The sequence below is a fragment of the Panicum virgatum genome, chromosome 6N (assembly GCF_016808335.1).
Source record: "Panicum virgatum strain AP13 chromosome 6N, P.virgatum_v5, whole genome shotgun sequence".
Classification (NCBI taxonomy): domain Eukaryota; kingdom Viridiplantae; phylum Streptophyta; class Magnoliopsida; order Poales; family Poaceae; genus Panicum; species Panicum virgatum.
The window spans coordinates 42,103,314-42,111,229 of record NC_053150.1 but is presented as its reverse complement, the minus strand read 5'-3'; positions in this window follow the sequence as shown (position 1 = coordinate 42,111,229).

The window sequence follows — 7,916 nt, the reverse complement described above, 5'->3', positions numbered from 1 at the left end:
ATGTGTAGCTAGCTCATTTCTTGGACATTTAGCTAGATTGCATATGTAGGTGTGATTTTCTTTTAGATTTAGATGAGTATGTGGATAGTAGAAATTTTTAGAATGAGTGTAGACACTTCATGTGATGTACTTGTATACATGACCATATTGTGGATAGTTGATTTTTGTATTCATGAATGAATTAATGAAATGAGTATATTAGAATTTTTTGTAATATGAATGAATTATTCATGAATGTATTTATTCAGTACTCTAGTGTACTCCTAGAACTGAAGGGTGTCAAAGTAATTAGAAGTTATAGAGAATTCTTTCAATTAATTAGAGATTTCTTTAGGATTAATGATACATTTCATCTTTTTTATATGATTTCATTGTTATTTGCAAGAGTTATTAATCTGATCATTGTAATTGTAATAGTAAATAATTTTTGCATTGTAATGGTAAGAATTTATAATTATGTGGAAAATAAAGGTATTTTTCAGTAAAATATGGCTTCAGCAGCTGGAGAGAGTGGCGCCGGTGGGGGTGATCGTTGTCCTTCTGGAGAGAAGGGCACAACTCGAGTAGGTCGTCGGTCCAAAAAACCTAGTGCTTTTCATAGGGCAGCGCTCCGTTATTTGAAAAAAGAATATAGAGAATGCATGGCAAGGGGCGAGGAACCTCCGTTTGATCTTGAGGATTTATTGCGGCGTTACGGTTCGTCACCACCAAACTCGGAGGTTTCAGCTCCGCCATCTTCTTCTGCGCCAGCAAGAAATCCGTTAGAACATTCTGCGTTCCAACGCAAGGACGGTTGAAAACCTATGTGTTGTTGACCGAATTTTTAAATTTCATGTATATTACTCCTTTGTTAAGTTCTGTAATGGATTAAGTACTCCTTTTAATTAATCAAGATGTATGATGGATATTGCATATCTTTTAATTATTCATGTTATGTTACATTTAGTTTAATTTAGGTTTGATATATTTTATTTATTCGATACGTGTAAAGAATTCAAATCGATTTATTTAAAATGCAGATGGACCGGCAATGGATGTACAATGCTGACCGACGTTCGAAAGAATTCATTGATGGCCTGCATTATTTTTTGTCTGTGGCTGAGGCAAACAAGCAGAATGGTTTTATGTGCTGCCCGTGTGTTCATTGCAACAATAACAAGGATTACTCATCTTCAAGAATCCTACACAGCCACATTTTCGCAAATGGTTTCATGAAGAAGTATGTTTGTTGGACGAAGCACGGAGAACAGGGGGTTACCATGGAAGACAATGAAGAAGAAGATTTTGACGACCACTTTCCCGGGAATGCTGGAATCGGTGCATTCGATGACGATATTACCATGGAAGAGCCCGAAGTAGATGTAGCAGAAAATGATCCCAGCGACGATCTGGGGCAGGCATTGCACAATGTGCAGGCAGACTGTGAGAGTGAAATGGAGAGGTTGAAGTTCCAGAAGTTGTTAGAGGACCACCATAAGTTGTTATACCCAGATTGTCAAAATGGATTTAAGAAACTTGGCACCACCTTGGAGTTGCTGCAATGGAAGGCGACAAATGGTGTATCCGACAAGAGATTTGGTGAATTACTCAAACTTGTTAAAAAAATGCTTCCTAAGGACAATGAATTGCCTGCCACAACGTATGAAGCCAAACAACTTGTTTGCCCTTTGGGACTGGAAGTGCAAAAGATACATGCATGCCCCCAACGACTGCATCCTCTACCGAGGCGAGTACAAGAATTTGGATGCATGTCCCGTATGCAGTGCATTGCGTTACAAGATTAGAAAAGATGATCCTGGAGATGTCGAGGGGGAGCCTCCCCAGAAGAGAGTTCCTGCGAAGGTCATGTGGTATTCGCCTATAATACCACATTTGAAGCGTCTGTTTAGAAATAAATATAATGCTAAGTTGATGCGATGGCACAAAGAGGAACGCAAGAAAGACTCGATGTTGAGACACCCCGCTGAAGGGTCGCAGTGGAGAAAAATAGATAGAACGTACCCTAAATTTGATTTGGATGCAAGAAACATAAGGTTCGGTTTGAGTACGGATGGCATGAATCCTTTTGGTGAGATGAGCAGTGGTCATAGCACTTGGCCTGTGACTCTTTGTCTGTACAATCTTCCACCATGGCTCTGCATGAAACGAAAGTTCATCATGATGCCAGTGCTTATCCCGGGTCCAAAGCAGCCCGGAAATGACATTGATGTGTACCTAAGACCATTGGTCGAAGAACTCTTATTGCTCTGGGGCAATGAAGGTGTACGGATGTGGGATGAATACAAACAGGAAAACTTCAACCTACGAGCATTGCTGTTCGTAACGATCAATGACTGGCCTGCTCTTAGTAACTTGTCAGGACATTCGAACAAGGGATACAAAGCATGCACACACTATTTAGATGATACCGATAATATATGGTTGACAAACTGTAAGAAGGTTGTATACATGGGTCATCGTCGGTTTCTTCCCATCAGGCATGCGGTACGAAAGAAGGGAAAGCATTTCAAAGGCCAAGCGGACCACCGAACAAAACCGATGCACCGTAGTGGTAAAGACGTCTTCAACATGGTAAAAGATCTAGAAGTTATTTTTGGAAAGGGGTCTGGTAGCCAACCTGTTCCGAACGAAACGGAATGGCGCCCATGTGGAAGAAGAAATCTATATTTTGGGAGCTACTGTATTGGGAAGTCTTAGATGTTCGTCATGCAATTGATGTGATGCACCTCACGAAGAATTTTTGCGTCAACCTGATAGCATTCTTGGGAGTGTACGGAAAGACAAAAGATACAGTAGAAGCACGTCAAGAATTGCAACGTATGGAAGAACGAGATGCCTTACATCCACAACAGCGAGATAATGGACGACAATACTTAAGTCCTGCCAGCTATACTCTTAGCAAGGAAGAGAAAGAAACCATGTTTGACTGCTTGAGCAGTATAAAGGTTCCATCTGGATACTCATCCAATATAAAAAGAATCTTAAATTTGGCAGAGAAGAAATTTACAAATCTCAAGTCCCATGACTGCCATGTGCTTATGACCGAACTTCTTACGGTTGTGCTGCGAGGGATTATGCCTGATAACGTCCGGTTAACCATCGTGAAGATATGTGCCTTCCTCAACGCAGTTTCTCAGAAGATAATTGACCCGGAGAATTTGATAAAGCTGCAAAACGATGTGGTGCAATGTCTTGTTGGCTTTGAGATGATATTTCCACCATCTTTCTTCAACATCATGACACATCTTCTAGTGCACCTTGTCAAAGAGATTGATATCCTCGGACCAGTATTTCTACACAACATGTTCCCATTCGAAAGGTTCATGGGGGTACTCAAGAAATGTGTTCGTAATAGAGCTCGTCCAGAAGGAAGCATCGCCAGTGCCTACGGAACTGAGGAGATCATTGACTTTTGTGTTGACTTTATTGATGACCTTAAACCGATTGGAGTCCCTGAATCGCGATATGAGGGGAGACTAACTGGAAAGGGTACATTAGGAAAGAAATCTTATGTCTGCACATATGATTTCTCATTCAAGAAAGCGCATTATACGGTTCTTCAACAATCATCCTTGGTTGACCCATATATCGAGGAACACAAGAAAATTCTGCTCTCCAATTTCCTGGAAAAGTCTGAGGCATGGATGACACGTGAGCACATGAACACTTTCTGCAGCTGGTTGCGGAAGCATCTAATGCATAACATGGATATAAGTGAACAACTGTTCTTATTGGCTAGGGGACCATCTTGGAATATCTTAACATACCAAGGGTACGAGATAAATGGAAACACATTTTATACGATAGCCCAAGATAAAAAGAGTACCAACCAAAACAGCGGTGTTCGTATGGATGCCACGGACAATAATGGAAAAAAGGACACATATTACGGCTACATTGAAGAGATATGGGAGCTGGATTACGGTCCCAATTTCAAGGTGCCTCTATTTCGTTGCCAATGGGTTAAGCTATCTGGAGGAGGGGTAACAAAAGATGAGTATGGGATAACAATAGTTGATCTCAACAATCTTGGGTATAGAGACGAGCCATTTGTCCTAGCCCAGGATGTTGCTCAGGTTTTCTACATTAAGGACATGTCCAGCAAGCCAAAGAAGGGGATAAACAAGCAAAAGGATGAGCCTAAGCGACACATAGTTCTATCAGGAAAGAGAAACATCGTTGGAGTGGAGGACAAGACAGACTTTTCAGAAGAATATAATAATTTTGTTGCCATTCCACCTTTCAAAGTAAATGCTGATCCATGCATCCTGCTAGCCAATGATGATGCTCCATACTTGCGCCGTGATCATAATCAAGGGACATTTGTGAAGAGAAAGTCTGTTACCGCTAATCCTTCATGTACTTGAATCATTTTATATTATTGTATAAAAATATAATCGCAATTCGAATACTTTTATTATATATGTACTGTACAATTATACTTTATGTGTTATATATATTATTTTATATATTTTACACTTAATTACTTGACTCAATTATAATTTTCATTCAATAATGGATTACTCAGCAAATTTTATTTATTTCATGAAATTACATTCACATTAACACACTATACTCTCTCACTAACACACACAATCTCACTAACACACACTATCTCTCAAACTCACACACTACTCATTAATATCATGAAATTGCTTAATTTTATCTAAAATTCACTTTTTAAACGTTAATATCGTGATAGAATCCACTTTCTGTCGAAAAGCAACAGTTTGAAAAAAAAATTTCTCCTAATATATTTTTGCATGGTCAAAATAACAAATATGATTTCAAAAAAGTTAGATATTTCATTGACCCAATCACTTGAATGAAAATTAATTATTTTTGTTGCGTGTATCAAGTTTATATAGAGATAAGAAATTTTGTTCCATAATTTTTGGAATCATAATTTTATTAACTGAATTAACAAATGAAAGCCAATTTTAAAAGAGAAGTAAAAAGAAACAAAAACAAACATAACATTAGGCGGGAACGAGGGAAAACGGCCCCTTTTGTCCGGGTGGTAGATCTACCCGGGACTAAAGGTGGGCCATGGGCTGGGAATTTTCCCGGCCCGCCCAAAAGCCCCTTTTGTCCCCGGTGAAGCCACCACCCGGGACAAAAGGCCCCCCCATATATTTCCTAGCTTCCTCCCTCCTTCGCCCTTCCTCCCTCCCGCCGTCCGTTCCCCTGCTCCCCCCACCGCTCGAGCTCCCCGAGAGCACCGCCGCCGTCGACGTCGCCACCCAGAGCCCCACCGCGCGAGCCCACGTCAACGAGCGCCATCGTCCCTGCGAGCGCCGCCGCCGTTGATGTCCGCCGCCCTTGTCTTCGCAGCCCCCGGCCTCCACTCTGCGCGCACGCCGCCCTCGTCGGCGGCCTCGATCCACTGCACGCCGCCGCGCCGCCACCCTCTCCGCGCCGCCACCCTCTCCGCTCTGTTGTGTGGGTATCTCTTTTTTCAGCCTAGCATGGCTTTTTCGCCCTGTTGTGTGGGTATTCTTCTGTTCTTTAATTTTGCAGATCGGGAGTTCGTTCGTGGCACATAGTTTCTGCAAAGATAGAAGAGTCATTAAGCACTATTTTTTATGTCACTTTGGAATTTGATATTATTGTTCTGTAAACTGATATCACCTTATGTGATTCCTGGCACCAAAATCCAACAAGAGCTCTCCATTGATGTTCATTTACAGTTGGTGGTTTCCCTTTTATGATTTCATCTAGAGACCTGTCTTCACGATTGAAATACTGTTTCTTCAACTTAGATTTGTAGGCTCTCCATCTATTGTTAATAGTCCTTAGGATCCAATCCCTTGAGAGCTGTTAATTCGTCTTTCATCGTATTGGTATTGCGCAGTCCTATTTTGATGATCTTCAAGGTAGAAAAAGCACACTCAATGCTACCTGTTGAAACTGGTAGAGACAAGAAGCAACCGAAACAATATATCATTCAAGTGTGCCAAAATAATATCTACTGAATATTTGATTCGCTCTATACGTTCTTCTATGCAATGCTTTCTTGGTATAATTAGTATTGCTTTAATTAGATGAATCTCATTACAAGCTAAAACTACATTCTTTGTGGGACAAAATTTGGATGCAAAAAACTATACTTATTTTGACATGGAGAGAGTATCATGTATGGACCCAATTCAATAAAGCCTAGCAAGGAAGCCCCAAATGCAAAAGAATCATTCTCTCCGTCTCTGCTCATAGCTCGCCCTGAGCCCCCGTCCCCCGGCCCCCGGCTCCGCGTTCGCCCCAGTGCGCCTCCGGCCCTCGGCCCTCCGCGATAATGGATTTGTTATGCAACTTATCGTCAACTATATTGCGTATTAGCTTCAATTTTTTTTCTATATTCGGCATACCCAGCCGCAAATTTCTGGAGTGGATTATTTAGATAATTTTTTTAAGGGTTTTATTTGTATTCATATTTTAGTTACGATGGACCCGCGACACACAGACGCGGAAGACGAACAATTCCTGTTGAATATGATTGGCGAAGGTCAAGGAGATGTCGCTGAACAAGCTGATGATGGCAGCAATACCGACATATATTTGAATATGTCCGGTGATGGAATTGAGGCACCATCTATTCAGGATGATGCTGCTGCTGAACAAAGTGCTAATGTACATATCACAACTATACTTATTTGCAGTGACAATCATATTTTCATCTGAATCTATATGAATACTATGAATGTTTTTTATAGCCGTCTGGATCATCGTCGCAACAGAAAAAGACGAAGCGAGGCCCAACAAAAAAACTGGAAGGGCGGTTCATTATAACGGAAGTTGATCCAGATGGCGAACCGATTGCTCCAGAAGCTGCCGCTAAAAAATTCATAAGACAATCCGGATGTATTGTCAGGGACCGCATCCCGATCAGCTTCAGGCTCTGGAAAGCTTCCAATCCAAGCGAGGAACGGGATGCGGTACCCGAAAGAGAAAAAGAATGGTGCTGGCGGGAGCTTAAGAAAAACTTCACGGTTCCAGCTGAATCCGAAGAGATATGCAAGCGCTGGACCCTGAGTAAGATGGTCGAACAGCTGCGATCATTCAAGAAAATTTTGACGAAGAAATATATCAAGACCGGGACCACACCCGTATTTACCGGCGAGCTTGAAAAGCTCAGGGGTCACTGGGATGCATTTGTGGAATACAAGTCTTCAGAGCTTGGGCTTCAGAAGGTGCAGAAGGCCAAAGACAACGCCTCGAAGAAAGTGTACCATCACACTCTAGGCCAAGGAGGCTACAAGCTTGCAGTACCCAAATGGGAGAAGATGGAGCAGGATCTGCTTGACAGAGGCATCCAACCTGCGACCATGAACTGGCCTGAAAGGTCAAGGACCTGGTTTTATGGTCACGGGGGAAGCTTGGACCCAATGACTGGTGACTACATCTATGGGCCAAACATCCAGCGAGCAGCCCAGAGACTACAGGAGGCCATACAAGCAGCGGCCGAGGGAACATTCCAGCCGGATAGAGAGAGGGACGAGCTGACTTATGCCCTTGGGAATCCAGAGCATCCGGGCCGCACAAGAGGCAAAGGCGTGGTTCCGTGGAAGTATGGGTTCAGGGATTACATTGATTCATATAGAAGCCGGCAAAGAAGAAAGAATGATGAGCGGGAGCACTTGCGAAGGCTAGAGGAACGGCTCATGTCACACGATCAAAGACTAGAGGAAGAGGTTCAACGCCAAGTGGCCGTAGCAATGAGCCAGCAACAGCAAGCGCAAACGGTGCCTCCAGAGCCTAGTGTCGCAGCCGATCACCTGTCTCAGCAGAAAAGCAGTTGCGCTTCCACAGACGTCGCCATCGCCGAGCCCACGGGGATCCAGGCCGCAGTTGAAGCGTCGGCCCCGCAGTGATTTCCAGTGGATGTGATCACCCACCGGACACCTTGTGACCTGCAGACT